The sequence below is a fragment of the Chrysemys picta genome, chromosome 9 (genome assembly GCF_011386835.1).
Source record: "Chrysemys picta bellii isolate R12L10 chromosome 9, ASM1138683v2, whole genome shotgun sequence".
Lineage (NCBI taxonomy): Eukaryota > Metazoa > Chordata > Testudines > Emydidae > Chrysemys > Chrysemys picta.
In genome coordinates, this window is record NC_088799.1 from 66,964,295 (window position 1) to 66,984,791 (window position 20,497).

General features: G+C 43.9%; 1 long non-coding RNA gene across 1 annotated transcript in view; it reads right to left on the reverse strand.

Annotated features, from left to right (window-relative positions):
- Nucleotides 1–19,904, reverse strand: part of LOC112059290 (uncharacterized) — a 174,736-nt gene extending 154,832 nt beyond the window's left edge. The window contains exon 1 of the long non-coding RNA XR_010590236.1: nucleotides 19,559–19,904. This is a non-coding gene — a long non-coding RNA (uncharacterized LOC112059290). The remainder of the gene's footprint in view (nucleotides 1–19,558) is intronic.
- Between the last annotated feature and the right edge of the window lie 593 nt (nucleotides 19,905–20,497).

The window sequence follows — 20,497 nt, forward strand, 5'->3', positions numbered from 1 at the left end:
TGACAATGGCTTAGCTTTCAAACCCTAACATTATGCCAGAACAGGCTCCATAAAACAAACAAACAAACAAAACAAAACCAACAAACAAAAACGGGGAATCTTCAAAAAAAGATTCCCAATGAAAATGTAATAAAACACTGAAAACCTCCACCCCTCTCCTGCTTTTAAGCGCAAACAATTAAGGGCCATTTTGAGCACAGTAGCCAGGGGGGAATGACAGAAATCAAACATTTTCAATTCCAGATTAAGTAACATTACTAGAAGACAAACACAAAGAATAAAAAGGATTGGTTCTGCATTGATGAACCATAAGGGACAGAAACCAGTGTTGGCATAACAACATTTTCATTAACTACAGCAAAAGCGAAACGTACATATCAATGGTACGCATCCTTTTCTTGCCTAGGGCTCTGATTAAGTTCCCAAAAAACTTCTCTATGCTCTACAGGTTTTAATGTACCACCACACATTTTTCTGCTATCATTGAACATGCCAGAGGTGGCAGGAAATACATCTGCAGCACACAAAATCTAGACTACGGATTGAAGAGACAAGAGTTCTCTCACACATGGGCTATTAAAGTGGCTCTGATTAGGTATTTTTTCTGTTTAATTATGGCCAGACCTCTGAAAGAATAACCTCAGTTTTGATATAGAATCTCTGTATGCCACATAGATGCTCAGATGACCCAAAGTGGCCTTTTGTGGCTGGAACTAGCCACTGGAGATTTGCATAGGGAACTCATCTGCTATGTAAAGCTGGCAGAGATGGTGTGGTCACCTCCCATAGCATATGCTCTCCACTTCTGGGGTAGGGTGCATGTAAACAAGAGAGAGGGGGCATGGCAGAACTGGATTGACCAAAGGGATCTTACACCAGCTGAGTAAGTTATAGCTGCTCCTTATATATTCTCATTATAGGGAAATACTGTTCTTGCCACATTTACTCAGAGTGATAAATGCCGAGTTTTTAATGGTGCCCTGCTTGTGTGTACATTTGCATAACTACTTACCTATATTCATTGCTTATAACTGGAGGATAAAATCTCTCTCTGAACTGAAATTTGTCTCAGCCTGGGAGAAAATGTTTCTCCGCCTAGTTGAAAAACTGGTTTCCTCTCTGTGTATCGTGGGGCATAAGTATAACTGAGGGCAGAGTTTGTCCATAAACCTTTATGCACAGAAGAATGAAACCAACTTCACATTATCCGACAATAGATTTTAGCAGGTCTCACCAACAAGGTCACTTTCTCACAAAATGAGTCACATAAGAAACTTCAATATTAATTTAAAAATCTTGGGGCTGCTCTTTCCCACTGAAGTTAACATGAACTTTACCACTGGCTACAATGACAGAATGATTGGGTCCTTTATTTTCAAATACAGTTTGCAATTGATAAAGCTAATTTCTTATCTTGTGAATTTTCAGGCACTAGGGCTGCTTTCTTTATAATACTGTAGCTTTGGTAAAATAAGGCTAGTTGTTAGTGTGATGTGTGAAACACTCAGTTTCAAGCTACAGACACAAAATTTTCATTTATAGAACATGTGATATTGCCCACCACCTGCACAAGTAATTAAAATCACTGCAGGTGCACCTCTGGCCAACGTAAAGCCAAAATCTTCCCTGTTGCACGCAGAGATTTTTAGTGGTCCAAGAATGACTTTGAGAGTATTTGACTTCTAGGCACACCCTATACACACTCACACGTCTGTGTCCTGTTAGAATTGACAACAGAGGAACAAACTGCATCGAAAGCTTTCTGATCTCTTCCCGCAGGGCATCATCAGCACAGCTGCACAATTTTGATGCTGTGTGTCCATACACAGATGGCCAGGCTGGAGGAGAGAAAGCGTGCATATTTCTTGTTCTGTGCTCTCCTGTATATTCTGGGAGGTTGGCTGTGATGCTCTAACAGCTGCAGCTTTGCCAGCATCTAGCTATGCATTGACTATTCTTTCAGAAGATGAAACAGTAGGAAAAATTGAGAAGATTTGCATATTTGGGGACCTTCCAACATGCAGGTAAAAAAAAAAACACACAAAAAAGACTGAATATTCAAATCTGTTAATTGCACTTGTGATTGCATCCTTTATTTATCTGACATTTCTGCAAATCAACTAAGTAAACCAGTCTATGTGTTAAGGCAGGTGAGAAAGTTTAGTATTAATTTAGGCTTTTAGGGGCAAGCTTTGTTTTCAGTCAGACTGCTGTAAAGCTGGAGTAAATTGATAGAAACCATTGGATTTACACTGGTGTAAATGGTAGCAGAAATTATCCCTCAGTCTGTTCTTTACAGTTTACAATTCAACATAAAATTCAAACCTCTGATTGAATTTTCAGACAGAATTAAAGCTGCATACCTGCACAATGCTTAGCACAAAGAAAACGTGTTGGGGTAATTGTAGTATTTGACTTCTGTAAAACTCCTTTCCTCCCAAACCAAACATATTATACACACAGTACTACTAAAATGCAGCCACTGCTAGGAAGAAAACTGGCAGTCAGCTGGTCCACACCACAATAATGTGGGAAAAGTGTATTTATTCAGCTGCAGTTCCCATATTGTGCCCATCACTCTGGTACCAGAGCACAGCCCCAGTACACTTAAAGTGCCATTATGTCCAGAAAGTGCAGACAGATGTTGAAGGTTCCAGCCAAAAGACTCCCACACAGTAAAATGCATAGTTATAAATGTAAGTCTCAGAAGGATAAAGGTCTGAGCCAACCAAACTAGGCTTGAACATGTGACCCAAAGCAATCTCCATAGTTCAGTTAGACATCCGCACCATCTACTACAAGTTAGAGTCATCCCTAATGTCTAGAAATTTTTTTTTACCATATACTAAATAACACTTAACCAAACCAAACTTTCTGAAGGTGCTGAAATGTTTAGCTGTTTTGTTTTCCTCTTTATTTTACATTTTTATACTTCTTCCCTGCCAAGATCTGCCTGGGAACAGAACAAAAAGAGCTAAAATACCACGAGAAAGGCAATATTTCCAGAGGAATCAGAAGCTGGAAGCATTAACAGGCTCTCTCAGGAGATCAACATCATGAGACTTCCAGGACACTTCTAAATACTCTGGAGGCTTAGACAGACTTAAGGGAAGTATCTAAATCAAAGCCAAATGTTGAATCTTTTGGAGTCCCATCTGTCATGAGAATTAGTCACCATATCACGTATAGTTTAATTCCTGTTTCTCATTTCCATTGATGGCCTCTAGGGCCTGTGCAAAATTTCTAACTCTGGGATTTCTCATGCAAACTCTTTGAATACACAGAGGATATAAGGAGAATATTTAAATTATCTTCAGAATGAGACTAATGAATCTTGCCAGCAAAATTGCAACTCATCCTGGAAACAGCAAAATTCCGTACTCTCTCTTCTTTGATTATGATAAACTACATGAGGTCTGCGACTTATTGACTTTTAAACACCTTCAGTCTAAATAAAATACAAGCTTCAACACCTTCTTTGGAAAGGGGAAGGGAGTGCTTTGTGATTTCCATACCCTACCTTTTCCTTTCAGCAATTCCTCAATTGTAGATGGGCTAATGGACACCAAACAAACCCATGTGGTTTTGGGTGAAAATCTGGTGAAACTCCATAGTTTTGCCGGGGTTTTGACACCAAACCAGGAAGAATCACATTATTATTATTATCTGTACTTCAGGAGCACCTAGAGACCCCATTCAGGGGTTAGGGCTCCATTGTACTATACACTGTACACACACAAAGTCCCTGCCCCAAAGAGCTTTCACTATGAGTTAATGCATTCATCAAACCTACAAACTCCATGCAAACTGCAAGTACAAATCCCTGTCACCCCCCAATTAAGGTTACACTAGGGATAGGAAAACTTATTTATCTATATTAAAAGCCATTGGCACATAATTGTTTTTAATGTTTTTCTTGCACTCAAGAGGTTTGTGTTCTGGTTAGGAGACACTGTCGGGGAGAGGCTTAGGTGGGGGAACAGAAAATATACCACAGCTACTCTCTGAATGCATAGCAGGAGATAATCAGCAATGACTGCATGGTAACAATTAGTCAGCATTGATTTTTTTTTTTTTTTAGTAGCTTCCACTGTATATAAGTCAACCAAATATGCTAGCCTAGCTTTGGTCTGTATGGATCCTCTCTTTCAAAAAAAAAAAAAAATTACGCAGAATAACCTCTTTAGACAGAAAATGTATGTTTGTTTTTAAATTGAGTAACCTTGGGAGCGGGGGCGGGGGCGGGGGAGGGGAAGAGAAGAGACAGGGAAACATTACAGGAGAAAATGGTTTGTGAACTCCAGCCAAGGCTGTAAACATCCAAAGCAGTTCAGAGGACACATTTCCCTTTCAGGCCCAAGCCTTGCAAAACCTTCAGTTTCCAAAGTTTCATTGCCCTTAATTTGCATGAGTCTTTCTTCCACACAGACCAACTTATTGACTAGCTCTAACAGTCAGACTATGGGCACATGCAGTTTTATTATTAATGCAACAACCCCTGCAAATGGATTTTATTTTTTTTAATTTCCAGCATTGCCCATTTCATTATAAATGGTTTAGATGAACCTATCTGAGCCATTTCTAATGAAGTGAGCATTGCTTAAAACAAAGTAAAGGGAGAAATATTTGCAGTGGTAGTTGATGTGTTTTAGCTACTCTGTGCTGTAAATACATTGTAAATAATTTGTAAGGTATTTATGCATTCCTGTACACTATCTGTAGCAGGCTTATAAATATATGATCAGAGCTTTATAAATCACTGATAGCCAACCCTTAAAATAAAGCGGTACTACAGCCTTCTATGCTAAATGCAATCTTGCAGACCTTTTCATCTCTAGCGGCAGAGTGTTTGGTGAATTCATGGAATAAGGAGTTTAATGTGGGAAAAGCCCTATGACCTCTTCTCACTAGGGACCAGTCTACCTCAAACTCAACCACACTGGGAGAATCTAATTCCAACAGTAGTCTCTCAGTATTGTTGAAAAATGTTATTTTCTCTGGAAAACGGTGCTGCTAGCCGGGCACCCAGCTCTGAAGGTAGTGCTGCCACCAGCAGCAGTGCAGAAGTAAGCGTGGCAATACCATGCCCACTGAAGGGCTCTACCCCCTACGTTTTTTTCCCATAATTTCCCAGCTTTGTGCTCTGGGAAGCTGTCCTGCTCGCCCTGCCATGGTTATGGTCCTGTAGTTGCGTCAAATTGTCAAAAAATAGTTGACAGGTTTCAGAGTGGTAGCCATGTTTATCATTCCAGCAAATTTTTCTTAAACAAAGAGGTCTACTGTGGCTTTTCCAAATTACTGCTATTAATGAAGGTCCAATATTACTTTTCTGTGATTTTCCATGTCTTGTCTGCAACTCAGCCACAATTATTTAAAGATCATCCAGCGATTCAAGTAGGGTCTTAATGATCATATATTAGTTTTTTTCCCAGGACTCCTTCATTCAGTGCACAGGATGGACACTGCTCACTGAAGAGTAGCTATTCAATATTTCTTTTTATCCTCATCATCCAGTGTGTGGCCCCATGCATTATTTATTATACACCGGTCAGACCTTGCACTGAATGCAGAATTAACTTTCTCATGGGCTTTTCTATGTTGCTTTCACTGTAGTGTCTGAGTTCTTAATGTTTATTTTCTTCACAAAACCTCTCTGGAGTGATTTGATATTATCATCCCAATTTTACACTGGGGAATGAAGGAAGAGAGATTAATGTCAAAAGTGTCAACTAACTTTGGGTTCCCCATCTGAGAAGTTTAGAGCCTGATTTTTTCAGAATATGTAGCATTTTATAGTGCTTCTGGGACATGCCAACTCAGTGCAGCCAGGACGGTGGATCCTTCAGGTAAGCAGTGCCTGTTAAAATGCTCAACCGCCCCTCACACTTCTGCCCCCAGCATTAGAGCACGTTTTGAGGGCATGGCCATAAAGGGGGCAAGGCGTCCATTGCGGCCTCACTTCCTTCCGCCACTAAAGCAGAATACCAAGTAACACTGAAATTAGGGCTCTGCAGGTGCGGGGAAGGCAGGCTGGGACTGCAAATATGCAGAGTCCATCTCAGAGAATTCCAGTTACAGGTAAATAACCTTCATTTCTTCTTTGAGTGTCCTCTGCATATTCTGTCTTGAGATAGCTTGCAAACAGTACCATAAATTGGAAGGAGGGAGCAGAGTCCTAATTAAACAATGAGTGGAGCACCACTCTGCCACACTGTATATCAGATCTGGATACCAGATCCAGTGCATCATGTTTTGTAAAAGTGTGAACTGAACTCCATGCAGCAGCAGCCTTGCATATTTCAATAAGAAGGATATGTTTACAGTATGCTACAATGAAGCAACTTTTCTAGTAGAAGGGCTGCAAGAGGAACAGGAGGAAAGTCTGTGTTATGGACTGGGATATAGGTGGTCTGGCCTAGTAGTTGGAGCAGGAGTCACGTCTAATGGGCAGAGCAGGGGTCCAGATTGGGGAACAAAGCCAAGAATCAGAGTCAGGGATCAAGCCAGAGTCAGAACCAGGAGTCAAAGCTAAGGGTCAGAGCCAAGGTCAGATCTGAAATGCCAGAGCCAAGGGTCAAACCAGAGTCACGGTTAGAGCCAGGACTGGCCACTGGTGATTGGTGGCAAGGTGTAAGGGCAGGAATTGGAGGAGAGGCAAGGATCAAACACAGAATAGGAGCATGATGGAAACATACATGAAGGCAGGTGTCAGGCAGGAGGCAAGCAGGAATCAGGTTTAGGTGCAGGAGACAGGCACATGCAGGGCCCAATGAAGCCACAACAGGAAATCATCTTGTGGCTCAGACAAACTTCCTGTGCCTTCTTCTGACTTAAATACCATGGTTGGACCAATCAGTGGAGCCAGACGATCCTCCAAACAGTGCTCAATCAGTGGAGCCTTGGCTGAGGTTATAGTCATACTAGCTTCTCAGGCTTAGTTTTAGCAGACATTGGGTGGAGGCCAGGATGTAGCTGTTGGCTGGGGACTTCCAGCTGTGGGTTCAAGACCTAGCACATCATAAAATAGCACTCTTCAATAGAGAGTCTAACCTATATAAACAGGGACTGTGCTGACGTAGCCTGACCTTTAAAGGTAATAGCATGTGAAGATTTGAGTTCTGTCCATGTAATACAAGACTGTTCTCTTTACATCTAAGGAATGTAACCTAGATTTCCCTTTGAGGTTTTGGGAAAAATAAAGGTAAATTAATACTTTTATTTGCATGAAACTCTGAAATCATTTAAGAAGGAATTTAGGGTGTGGTTTTAGAACCTTGTCTTTATGAAAAGTACCATGCAGGGGTGAGCGTGTGTCCATCGTCGATACATAGAATGCATTAACGCTAGGTGTATTTATGAAAGTTGTCTTCAAAGAAAGATGAAACAAGGAGCAGCTCAGTAAAGGTTCAAATGGGAGAACACATAAATTGCATTAGAATTAAATTCAAATTCCATGGAGAAACTGGGTCCTGTATTAAGGAATGCAGATTTCATAAGCCTTCTTTAAAAGGTTTTCACCAAGTTGTGCAAGAAAATGGATTTTCCATTAACGTGAGTATTGCTGATAAGTGGACTCTGACGGAGGAGAGAGACAAGCCCATGGTTTTAAGTGTAACAAATATTCTAACATAAATTGTATAGGACTGACACTGGGTCAACATTCTTAACAGTTTCCCAAATAAATCTTTTCCATTTAAAGTTTTAACTTTTTCTTATAGATGGGGCGGAGCATTACTTAGAATTTGCTACACCTCGAGGGAGCACAATTTTTCTAAATATGTCAAAGTCCTATTGCCCAAGCTATCAGATGTAATGACTGAAGGCCTGGGTGCAAGATGCTCCCTTTCTGTTGGGACAGTAAGTCCTTTGATAATGGGAGCATCTTGTATTTGCTATTGGATAAATGGAGTAACTCGGTGTACTTCTGTTGTTTTGGCCATGCTGAAAAAACTAAAATCACCTTCTTTAGAACTTTGAGGATTAGAGGGACTGGTGGAAGTGCATACATCAAACCTGTTCCCCAATCTAGGAGGACTGTGTTTGTTAGTGATTGACTCTCTGAGCCCACTCTTGAGCAAAAATGAGGACATTACATATTGAATCTGGAGGTGAATAGATTTATGTCTGGAAACCCCCAATGGTTGGAAATGATTTGAATCACTGAGTCCTTTAGAGACCACTTGTGCGTCTTTGAGGAATATCTTCTCAGACAATCTGCAACCACACTGTGTTCTCCTGCGACATATAAGGTAATTGGGTCAAAGTTGTATTAGATACACAAAATTTTACTACCTTGTGACATAGTTGAGACAATCAAGCTCCTTCCTGTTTCTTCAAAGAATATCCTGTAGACACGTTGTCCATGGCCATTCTGTATCTGTGGAAGAAGCATTTTGAGAGCCAGACGGATCACCCTCAGTACTAATATGTTTATGTATAATAAAGATTCTCTGTAGTTCCAAAGACCTCAAATGAAAAGGTTGAGGAGACTGCTCCCCAGTTTATCTTAGACACATCTATAGTTATTATTAACATAGGAGGAGGAGGGTTGAACAATATTCCTTTGAAGACATTCTGTGGTTTCAGTCACCACAGTAGAGAAAGATAAATTTTCCTTGTAATGGTGACTATTTTTAGCATACTGTCCAAACTAAGTTTGAAGTTCTTTAATAGCCAGTTTTGAAGTAGTCTCATTCTTAGCCTGGCATATGGAGTCATGCTGTGAATGCCATAAGGCCTAATAACATCAGAAAATATATTACCCTCTAAGAGGGGTGTTGAAGCAGCCTCTATATGATGGTGATTAGTTTCTCTTCTGGAAGGAAAGCCCTTTTCCTGTATGGCATCCTTCATGATGACAACAGAAGGAACTTTGTTTATGAGAAGATCTAAGGTTCCAAACAAAGAACAGGTCACCTGAAAGGTTTTCTCTAATTGTTTTTTGGACAGGGCCTTCATCAGCCAATCATCTAAATACGGAAAAACAAAAATCCCTCACCTCCTCAGATGAGCTGCTATGGGTATTTGCTAAAAACTCTGGGCATAGTGGAGAGGACAAAGGGTAAGACTCTGTACTGGAAATGGTCTGAACCAAGGCTAACAAGTAAATATTTACAGTGTTATGGTTTCATGGCACAATGGAAATATGGAAATATGCATCTTTGAGACTGACAGCAACAAACCAATCCAGAGTAGACAGAGGGATTAATCAGAGCCAGAGTTAGCATTCTGAATTTTCCTGATGTATCTGTTTAACACTCTGAGATCTAGAATTGGTCTGAGACCTCCATTCTTTTTCAGGATTAGAAAGTAATGGGCGTTAGAGCCCTTTCTAGAAATTAACAGTACTTCTTCTATAGCCCCTGCATGGAGTATAGTTTATACTTTTGCCCTTAATAACCTCTAATAGGAAGGATCCCTGAAAAGGGAGAGGAAGGGTGGTTTGCATAGAGGAAGGGATTTCATTTGGGTAGTAGAACCTTCCTTTACTGTGTCTAAAAGCCTTCTGTCTGAACTGATAGTTGTCCATTCATCACAGAATTGGGACAGACAGTCTCAAACAATGTGGGTTGTATTTTCTGAAATTGGTTCTAAGCTCTCTATCATCACATCAAATCTGCAGCCTGACATTAGGCTGGGAGGATGTGGCTGTGGAATTCTTTGTCCTCACCCAGGGCTTGTAGGATTTCTTCCTCTCCTGTGTTTGCTGTTGGTGTTGCTGTTGATAGTATGACTATCTTTCTAAGTATAATAAAACAAAGAGGAAGAATGTGGAAAGTATTGCCTGTGATATCTGAACACAGCCAAAGGTGGTTTCCTTCAATAAGTAGGCACTAACCCCAGAGATCTAAGTTGCCACAGAGTGGGTCTCCTTCATCTTTTCAAATACCTCATCAGTTTTTGTATCAATAGACCATCCCCTTCAAAGGACAGATCCTTTATTTTAAATCTTGTTTCCATAGGAATAGAAGATGATTGTAGCCATGCATACATATGGAGAACTATTGCCAATGCCATAATCTTGAGGTAATAATCGGAGATATCAAATGATGCCCCAAGAGCATACTTAACCTCTTTTTGGCCTTCTTTGATGAGAGCTCTTAACTTTCTCTTATCCTCTGGGAGATTTTTGGTGAAGATTGATATCTTCTCCCAGAGAAACTGGTTGAAACTGATGCCTGGCCATAACTGCTTGATAATTGACTACATGCATGTTTAAGGAAGTGGAATAATCAATTTCCTCCCTATAGAGTGCAACTTTTTTCTCTCTTTATCATAAGGGTTAGAACGTTGAAGACCTTACATAGATCTTTGAAGTGTTGCTACTATAACAAGAGAGTTAGGCTGAAGGTGTACATGAAAACAAGAGAACCCCTCAGGGGCAATCTGATATAATTGGTAAACCTTTTAAAAAATTGATTGCACAATGACAGATTGGACCAGAGGGGTTTTGCTGGTTGCCAGAGCCCTTGCAACATAGACAACAAGGCCTTACTCTTTGCAGTATAACCTCAAATGTCAGAAACTTGATGTGTGGCCTCTTCCAAAGCCACTAATGGTAATTTTAAAGATACCTTCTTATCCAATAGCTCATGACATTGTCATCTCCTTTGGAGGACATGATTCAATATGGGAGTAAGCTGCAGCATTATCTGGATATGAGCCACTTTCCAGTTCCAACTTCCATGACTTGTTAGAAAGCATCCTGGGAAGATTCCTCCTCTCCTCAAACAGTGTCTTGAACCCAGGAAGGAAACATTAACTGGCTATTGGAGCCAGATACCTTGGATCAGCATGTTCCAGTGGAAGATGTTCCGGCACTGGAGAGTCTGATTTTCTAGTATGGTATTGGTAAGTAGAGTTTGGGCAATATGGCCAGGACATCCAAGGTGGCATTGGTCAATCTTGCCAGTTACCCCAGTCTGGCATCATATCACTTGCTTGATACATAGGATGTTCAGGAGTGTTAATTCAAGGAGGAGGATTTTGTTTAGGAGTGTTTGATAGGAGTGCTGGATCCAACTCAATATCTGATTGTGGATCAGATCCCGGATCAAATAGAGAAACAATCAGAGAGATAACTGAGGTAGGGATCTGAAATATGGAGAGTGGTGATACAGTCTTTCTTGGTGAGCCAGTTGGAGTTTTAGGTGGTGGGGGTATGGACTCTGGAGATTTTCCCTGCTCAGCATCCCATCTCAGTCTCTTGTCAGGAGAACAGTGTGATATGGCTGGATCTGTTATGACATGCAGATCTAGATGAATCTGCACTGTAACTGTGATAGTATGTGGTTGAGCTGTCATGGTCAGATCTGATGGTCTTTTCCTCAGGTCTGTACATTGGAGCAATCTAGAGGTCTTAAATAATTAGGTCTTGGATCTGCATAATGAGAATGGTCTGAAGAACTGGCTGAGATGTGCTTCAATTTAGCCTTTCTTTTCCTCAAAACTAATACAGTTGTTTCCAGTAAGTCTTTCAGCTCCTTAGGGTGTCTGTCCACTACTGGTTCCAATGGAGACTAACAGATTTGGAGCTGGAAAAAAAGGCTACCAGAATCTCAGTTAACTTGAAATTGGAGCTTGGTGCCAAAGACAAAGACTTCACTGTGAACATTTTCTTGGATCCAAACACATTCAGAGCCAATTCAGGTCTCCTATTCTTGTCCTCAGATCTCTTAGAATTACTGGATCTCAGAGGATTGACCAACAACACCTTTTGTAGTAGAAAAGCTGAAGTCTATTCTTTCTTTCCTGCCAGGCTCGAGGAGTAAGTGTGCTGCAGATAGCCCAGCACGCTGGCAAATGATTCACACCTAAGCATTACAAGCATCACCTATGCTCATTGGACACTGGGAAGATTGCTGGGCAGAATGCTTACCTCTTACACTCATGCTTCTTTGTCCTAGGAGCCACCATGTCAGATCTGGTAAGTGTTCTACTTCAACTAGCATGCTCTACACTATTCTAAAACTAACGATACAAACTTCTAACAATGACTAATCTAAAATGGCAGTTATCAAGCTATGGATCTAAGATCTGGAGAGGTTCACATCCTATTGCTACTGCAATTGGAAGGGACTGAAGCAGTAATGGCTGCCAGGCCCACTTTATGTCCATGCCCTCATGTGCTTGAATGCTGGGAGTAGAAAGGTTGCGAGCGTGCTCTAAAGACACTGCTACTAGAAAGTCCCACTATTCTGGCTGCACCTGGTTGGTTGTGAAAATGCAGAGTACATTCGAAGAACACACCATTAATAACCATCCATGAAAAGTTTGGTTTAAGTTACTTGCCCAGCATCACATAAATTCTGTTGCAGAGGAAGGGATAGAATCCCATTGTCAGGGACCCAGAGCTGAGCTAGATCCAGCTCACTGCTCTGAGATGATTCAGCTAATGAACCTGGCCTCCTGCCTGTCTGAAGACTCCAGCAGGCACATTCTTAAACCCTGCAGCAGTCCCAAGTCCTGGCTGCTCAATAGCATTCCATTTCTCCTGCTGTGTTTCTGGTCCTGCTCCTGCTCCTCTCTCAGCTATTTCTGTGCTCCTGATGCATTCTCCTGTCTCCTGCTCCTTGTTCTTGGCTTCTTTCCCCTGGCTCCTGTTTCCTGGTTTCTGCACCTGGCTCCTGTCTCAGCTCTGGCTGATACTCTAGCTCTGACCCTTGGCTCCTGGTTCCTCGCTCAACTCACTCCCTGGACTTGGTAACTCAGCTCCCGATTAGGCTTTGGCCACTAGGCCTGGTTATCTCTGCTCCAACCATTAGGCCAGCTTCCCACCCTGACCATTAGGCAAGACTACCCATGGCTAGTCCCTTAACACCAATTCTCCAGGATGACATTTGACTACCTTACCCGTGACACCATATTTTCTCTTCCTACAATTCCCTGCCTCATTCACTACACAGCTTCCAACTTCTGCAACAAATGGGTCCTGTTATTAGATGTTTGGCTGCCTGTGTGTGTTCTCCCTGTGTGCCAGCTGGCACAGCAGACCTCGAGCAAATCGCCCAATGACTACAAGGTCTGTTAAGGTACAAAGGCACCAGGCCAGGTTTATTGTGGACAAAACATGGTAATAGCACCTGGCAGACTCTATGAGGATACTAAGACATATATGTCCATGACAATGGATGCAGCTTAGTGAATGGCGGGAGTTTCCATTTCCCCCTCGGCTGGACAAAGATACTCCCTCTGAGATACATCTTTATACCCCGATACAAACAAGTTACATACTGCCTCTGACATAGTTACTGCCCCCTGCCATGGCTAGTTATCACCCATCACCTTGTACATGTTGGGTCGATTAAAACATTTTTATTACTACTGTCATCCGGACCTTATCTTTTAGGAGGGGTCAGTGTGTTCCTGTTATTCTTGAAGAATGTTTTTGTATCATACTTGATATCGGGATGTTTTGGTACCACTTGATATTGGGATGTGTTTGCGTGAGTACTTTGTGTTAGCACTTCTTAGGAGTGTGTATTTCTGTAATATTAGCCCTGTTCTTGCCAGATTTTGTGAGCAGGTCCTGCCTCATACCAGGCCTCTGATACAATGGCTTGTGTTTCAGGCTCTCTTCCTACTACAGGTCCTACAGATAACTGTCTCCTTCACTACACAGTCCTAGTTTATTCGCAGAGAATCATCCCTCCTGTACACTGAATGAGGAAATGGGTCCTTTGGAAAAAACAATATGTGATCATTTATTAAAGACCATCTTAATGCATATGCACAAGGAGGCTGAATTAGGGTTGGGCAGCTCATTGCTCCCCATCTCCTTGCCCATCCAGTCCCAGTTCCTCGTCTTCTGACTCCTTGTCTGATCTGTTCTCCGCACCCACTTGCCTCCTATCATGTCCATGTCCCTCATTCCTTGTCCCCAGCTCCCAGTCCACTTTCTCTGACTTCTTGTCTAATCTCAGTGTCCCTCCCCCAAACCCAGTTCTTTGTCTGAGCCTCTTTGCCCAGCCAGTCTCCGGCCCCAGCCACCTTGCTTCTCATCAGATCTTTCTCCATTTTCATTCCCACACCCACACCCACCCTCTGCCCCACATATTCCTACTCCCAGTCTTCTTGCTCAGCCAGTCCCAGTCTTTTCCCCCAGATCCTAGTTCCATCTCTTTGTCCAAACAATCCCCATCTTCCTGCCACCCTCCAGTCCCAGCCTTCCTTCCCAGGCTCCTTTTTCCAATTTACTTGCCCTGTCCCAGGGTCTGCCTCTTGTCTTCTCTGCATTCAAATCAGGCATCTTTATCTTTCAGGCTGCCAGCACCCAGCAGGGGGCCACTGAGATCACAAGAGACCCAGACCCAGACCAGCCTGGAGCAGTTTGGAACTTCAATTGCAGTACTGCTCAGCTCCCTGCAAACCCTGCTTGCTCAGTGCAGATGGAATCTTTAAGGAATTAAGTTGTGAAGTTCTATCAAGTCTCTAGTGAGCATGTGCAAACTGTTTATAACTTGGCGAAAATTGGATGGATTTCCACAGGGACAGCAAAAAGCACAACATTGACACAAAGGCCACCCTCAGCCAAATTTCAAGTCCCTTCTTCAAAGCATGGGGATACTACAGCTTCTCAAAAAAATGAACATGTATATTTCCTGTGCCTTGTACTCAGGTCCGGCTCTAGGTTTTTTGCCACTCCAAGCAAAAAAATTTTTGGCTGCCCCCCGTCCCAGCCCTGGGATCCTCGCCGCACCCCCCTGCCGCCCCAGCCCTGGGCTCTTCTCCACCACCCGCACCCCCCTGCCTCCCCAGCCCTGGACTCTCACCCCCCTGCCGCCCCAGCCCTGGGCTCTCACCCCCCCAACCGCACCCCCCTACCGCCCCAGCCCTGGGCTCTCCCCCACAAACACACACACACCCTGCCACCCCAGCTCTGGGTTCCCCCTACCCTCCCACCATTGCCCCCCCACCTGCACCCTCCTTCCACCGCAGCCCTGGGTCACTGGTACCTCGCTCCCAGGGCAGGTCATTCAGCAGGAATTTTAGATGTGCACAGAACACAGATAGGATTGGTTCCCATATGGTTACAGAACTGCAGTAAAGTGGAACAATTTTCAGCTTGTGTGATTGGAGGATATCTGGATGCATATTATAAGACTGTCCTACATAAATGAGGAAAAGTTGAGGTGCCTTTATTATTCTTTTGTTCCACTCTTTCTTTCTATGGGGAATTTGCCAATGCAATATCACTGTCTTCTTTTTAAACAAACAAACAAACAAACAAAAAGGCAATGGCTGTTGAAAATAGCAATTCCAGTCCTAATAACAAGTGGGAAGCATTTCTTGCTCAATTTTATCCTACTTTTTCTACAGAAAGTTACAGTGGATCAGTATATTTGATTTGGGAGAAATGAAGTAACAGCTGCCCAACTGAGCTTGAGCAATCCTGAATTTTGAGGTGTTCAAATCTCGAAGGCAGGTGCTGGGGGGGGAAGGGGCGGGGGGCCTGTGGCTCCGCAGGGGAGCACGGCAGCATGTATGCAGTAGCGTGTCTGGCGCTGCGCGAAGCCAGACACGCTGGTCTGAGTGGCACGGTAAGGGGGCTGGGGCATTGGAGAAGGGGTAGGGAGTTCGGGGGGGGGGGGCAGTCAAGGGACAGGGAGAAGGGGGGGTTGGATGGGGCAGAGGTTCGGGGGGGCAGTCAGGGGACAGGCAGCAGTTGGATAGGCATGGGAGTCCCAGGGGTTTGTCAGGGACAGGTAGGGGGTGGGGTTCTAGGGGGGAAGTGGGGGGGGTCTCAGGAAGGGGCAGTTGGGGACAAGGACCATTGGGGCTTAGATAGGGGTGGGAGGCAGTTGGGGCAGGAGTCCCAGGAGGGGGTGATCAGGGGACAGGTAGCAAGGGGGTTGAATGGGTTGGGGTTTCTGTGGGGGGCAGTCGAAGGGAGTGGATGGGGGCAGGGTGGGGCTACCCTCCCTCCCCGTGGAGTGTCCTATTTTTTGAATGTTAAAATATGGAATCCCTACTCACAGTGCAGCTCTCCATTCATAGCAGGCTGCAGCATGAGGTTTCAGCTTCCTCACTCCCTCCCCCTTTCCTGTTGGTAGTGGCCAAGGGAATGCTGGGAAATGTAGTTCTTTCCCTGCTCCAGGGCTGGCTCTATAGGCAGGGAGCTAACCAAGGAACTACAGCTCCCAGGGCCCCTGTTGGTTCTCAGCTCCCATGCTGGATCCCTGCCGCCCCTGCAAATGGGCTGCCCCAAGCACATGCTTGCTTTGCTGGTGCCTAGAGCCGCCCCTGCTTGTACTTGGAACCAATCGAACGTTCTGGCTGAAATGTTTCACAGAAACTTGAGCCTGAGGCAGACACCCTCCATGGAAAATATCAGACCAAATGGTTAAAGTCTGGCAAAGTTATAAGCAACTGAAAACAGGGTCTTATAATAGGAAAATTGGGCAACCTTAATAATAGGTCGTGCTACTCACCCTGCCTCTAATATCCATCCATCTAGTCTTCTACATGGAGCTTGTTACAAGAGGTTTCACAGCTATTTACTGCACAGAAATGGACTATTGAGACTCAGGAATAATGGATTCAAATTAGAGATTCTGTAGAGGAGTGTTCTCTAGTGCTTACAGACTTTGCTGTCTCTTCTCCCACAGCCTCTCCCTGTTCCCTTTCTCTCTCCCCTCTTCTGCTGCTATCCCTATTAACTCCAACCCATCCTCCCCTCCCCCGCTAACTCCTGCACCTGTCGCTCCTGTCGTATTCACCAGTATGCCCCTTTCCCTCTGCCCTTCTCCCCAGCTCCTGTCCATGGTTCCTCCTACTGTTCCTATCCTCCCTGCTCAATGGCTCCTACTCCTCCCCCAACCTCTTGTTCCTAAGCCCCCACCCTGTGTTCTGCCCAAGTCTGCTCCTGCCCCGACTCCCCCAACCCCAGCTCCTACCCCTACTCCCACTTCCCTCACCCGGTTCCTATCACCCTAACTCCTGATCATATTTCCTCCCACACCCTTAATTCTTCACCTGTTTGCATTCAAGTCATGCAGCTGGTGCACTGAAAGTGCAAGTCAGACTGAGGACTAGCATCATAGGGGCTCCTAGCAGCAGGGAGGAGCAAACACAGGGAAAGCCTTACTCTTGAACCCCCAGAATGGAGCACGTTCAGTCGCTCTGTGGGGATGATGTGCAATAAAGAAATTGTTCCCACTTACATTTTTTTCTTCTTTCCCTTGGATAAGGAGGGAAACTTTTTTTTAAAAAGTACAAAGCAAGACTGTCTTTCACTGTTTACATTTTTAAAATCTTTTTAGATGCTTTTCTCCACTTATGTAGCAAAAAAAAAAAAAAAAAAAAAAAAAAGCGGGGGGAGGAGAATACCCCCAAAAGATACATGAAAAAAAGTAAATTTAAAACTTATAAAATTATTTATTTATTTTTGCTAGAATAAATTTAACCAAAAAATTACAGCCACCCCTCCTTGATATAGTCCTACTCTCTTCTCCTGCCTGAGGAGCCCAGAACACAGCCTCTGAAGTATTCCCAAACTCCTCCGTGTTAGGAAGGTAGGGAACCAAGAACAGTATATGGACTTGGATTCCTCAGGGCCAGCTCCAATATAGTACTCTTGACAGCTAGCCTGGTTTAAAGAGATAGCTGAAAATAGTCCTTCAGAATATAAAAAATACAGATAACAAAAAGAGAACATGAGAAGTTATAAACAACTCTTATTAAAGAGTATCAAAAAAGGTTAAACAATCTCTAATATTTGCTGGGCCAAGGGTTTTTGAAACAGCTCACAAAAGACTGATTGTTTAATCTTCTGTGCTGAATCCTCACTGCCCCGCTCTGCGCACAATTTGCCTAAGTGTACTGCTTAGCAACACATGCTAATATACTGCTAGCTGATACTAAGAACTCAGTCACGCAGGAAAGGCAGAGAAATGATTATAACTTCATGTGGTGTGACTGTGTCTCTGCTTTGTCCCTCCTGCTAAGGGAGAGAGAGCGCTCCTTAAAATTCATGAATGTGTGTCATTTGTCCTAAGGGTGTAACTGGGGAGAATGTAAACAGGATCCAGCAATATGGACCTCCCTAGCAAAACATTTCTGTGAACAGTAAAGATTCCATAATGCAACAAATTTGTCTAGCCTTTCAAACAGCTCTGTATTATTTTCATATATATACATTTAAAAGACAGAGGAGCTCATCAGCTCTATGGCCCAAGAAAAGCTAGGTAGAACATTTAAGATGGCTGAATTATTGAATGTGGCAGCAGCACATCAAAATTCCAGAAGCAAAATTGCCATCAAATAGTTTCATTACAATAGAGAGTATCTAATTTTGCTGTCCCCATTGAAGAGCAGAATAAATACACAATCTTTCAGCTTCTGCCTCTGATTGATGAAGTTTGTAACATGAAACAGCACTTAGCACATATATACTGTAGAATTGTTCAAAGTGCTTCAGAAACAGTCAATCACTACAACACTCCTTGGAAGTGTTTAGTAAATATGATTACCCCAATTTTACATAACAGGAAACTGAGGCACAAAGTGGTGCCAAGAACTACATTTTCAAAAACTGGAAGGCACACAAATATCCAAAGCATGGAGATCAGATTGGATTTTCAACTGGAGTGGCTGTGTGCAAAAGCTGTGGAAGCATGGAATGGGTGAGGCAAATGGGCTGGGTCTTGTTGGTATCACCTGGGAGGGAAGCTTCCATGACCTATTGTTGGTATTGTAAGGAACGCATCCAGGCTGACAAGCATATGTAGGCTAGTTATAGGTCAGACAGATGTAAACCTGATGCCCAGGAAGTTGTGTCCCATCCGGTTCCCATTAACCAAAGGGCAAGCCATTATAGTTCAAAAGTCAATAACAGAGGCACATTGATGTATACATTATCCATTTAAATTGCTTATGGCTACTCATCACTACGGTGTCTAAAGCATGAAGATTCACTCTATTTATGGCCACTAGCTGAGCTAGCCATGACTGTTCTTCACTTTGGCTGTGTCCTTTGGCCAGACAGATTGTCCTTTATACACACAAAGATGCCCCTCTCCACTTTTTCTGGATTTCCACAGTCAAGTGATAGCCAGCCATTTACTGCCTTCCACATCCTCTCCTTCTGATGGCATTTGTGTCCTGGAAGCAGTTCCTAGAGGCCTGGTCTCGGGGTGAAAGTAACTTAAAGGACTTACCGGTACTCCAGAGTCCTGTGGAGGGGGCAGGGCCTCAACTGGAAGAGGCCTGGCCTCTACCGGAAGAGGTGGGGCCTTTAAATCCCGAGGCTTTTAAATGAGGATTTAAAGGGCTCGGGGATCCGGCTGAAGCTAGGAGCCCAGGGCCCTTTAAATCACCCCCGGAGCTACTAGTTGCAGAGGCAGCTGGGAGCCCTGGGGTTTGGGCAGGGGTGAAAGTAATTTACATTTCTTACCCATATGGTCCAATCGCAAGCAAGCAACCCACCTCTCCTATGTACTTCATGGATCCCTCCCATTGCATGACATAGATATAGAAAATAAAGCTGCTACTACTACTAAAAATACTGTTTGTAATAAAACTTTAATATTGGAATAAGCCTGAAAAAGTGAAAACTCACTGTCACATTTTTCTCCATGTCTTCCCTCCTCCTCCAGCCAGGCTGCCGACGCTAGGCCATGCTTTCCCCCTGCCTGGCACTCAGCAGCTGCAGGGACTCCCCTCTAGCTTGCAGCAAGGAGCAGGGAGACTGGCAGAGGGAGGGAGAAGCCTCCCTCCTGCATAAGAACAGTTTAAACTCAGCTGTTCCCTGAGCGGTTCAGCCCCCGGGGTTAGGAGCTGTTTCTGGCATCCTTGTTAATTTCACTCACAGTTGTTGCGGGGGGGAGGGTGTGTGTGACCATGGCAGGGGCAGTTCTTTTCTGCCCCCGAGATGAGGGGATCTCACAATACAAGCATTTGGCTGCACAGCTTAAATCCAGAGCTAATAAAAGCAGGTGGAAGGGGAAAACTCACTGTCACCTTGGTTTCTCGTCTCCTCCCTCCTCCTCCAGCCAGGCTGCAGTCAGTAAGGCTCTGGCATTCCTCCCCCACCACCCACTCAGCAGGGGATCTCCTCTAGGCTTTAACTTGCAGTGAGCCGGGAGACTGGCTGAGAGATGCCTGCTGCTGCTGCCTGCATAAGAATAGTTAAACTCAGCTGTTCTCTGGGCAGTTCAGCCCTCGGGGTTAGGAGCCATTTCTGGCATCCTTGTTAGTTTCACTCCCAGTTGTTGGGGAAGGGGCAGGGGGAAGGCGTGTGTGACCATGGCAGGGGAAGTTCTTTTCTGCCCCCTGGATGAGGGGATCTCCAATACTACTATAATACAATAGTAGGGGCTGGTTGCTGGGGTCGGGGCAGTCGGCAGCAGGCTGCAGCTGCATTGTTTGTGACACACACATTCATACACATACATACTGTATGTATTACTGTCCTGTGGGGAAGGTGCCAGTGCCCTTTTAAGGGGTGTGGGGGAAGAGACAAGTGTTTCTGGGCTAACACACCTAGGAACTTCTGCTT